We start from the raw sequence: 1,037 nt of genomic DNA, 5'->3' as shown, positions 1-1,037 counted from the left end.
CAGCGCCCTCTGTGAGGAAGAACATTTATATCCACTGCGATGCTGAGGATGAGGAGGGTGGTGATGAGAAAGAGGAGGAGGAAAGTGTCTGAACTGAGGACTGTAGATTTGGTGAAAATGATGATGGTGATAATGATGATGATGATGATGATGATGATGATGATGAAGAGAGGACATGATGATGCATGCAAAAAGGTGATTTATGAAGATGAGATGGATTGCACAAAACAGATTGTAAGTTTCACCATAATCATCTTTGTGTTTAATTCTTCATACATTAATAAATTATACTTCACCCTTATGAGTTATAGATACCTTTTTAACATATCAAGGCTTATTTTACTGCTTTGACTTGAAAAGGCCCCTCCACTAAATTTAGGGTATCAAAAATAAGAGGTATTTATTTATAGACATTTTTTACGGCTTGAGCTCATAGACCATGTATAAAGATGGACGCCATGTCTCTATCTCTACTATACAGAAGGGAAGCCAAAATATCCAGAATACCATCATGACGTTTTACCCTCTCTGTAAAGCATCAAATAACTAATCAAACCACTTGAACAAAAATCAGCATGGTAAGAACAACCTAAAACGACAGAAACCCTCTTTGAGAAAAAATCATGTGTCTTTGAGACTCCTTGTCCGATCCACCAACATGGAGGAGGCGCCACTTTTGGTCTATACCAGCATGTGACAAAGGAGACACTTAATTCTCACTTTTGGGGAGAAGTCATGTCATCCATCTTTGTTGTTGGGTTCCAGAAATATTTGATCCTACTTTTATGCATCTAAGGGCATCATTATGGTTATTTCTTCAGAATCAACAAAGCACATTCCAGTTTCGCTATAAGCTTTACACAGTTGTTTTCAAAGGCGGATGAGGAATATTAACTCGTCACGTGAACTGATCTTGATGTCTAACACTTTTTTCACCTTTTTATTACAACAGAATGTGTATTGGAGGTGGACTTGCAAGGTTTTCTGTCAACAAGAAGACCCATGTCCTCTGTAAGAATCGCGTCGTAAAGAAATCA

This window comes from Paralichthys olivaceus, chromosome 10, assembly GCF_024713975.1.
Source record: "Paralichthys olivaceus isolate ysfri-2021 chromosome 10, ASM2471397v2, whole genome shotgun sequence".
Classification (NCBI taxonomy): Eukaryota; Metazoa; Chordata; class Actinopteri; order Pleuronectiformes; family Paralichthyidae; genus Paralichthys; species Paralichthys olivaceus.
Note: the sequence above shows the minus strand (reverse complement) of the source record.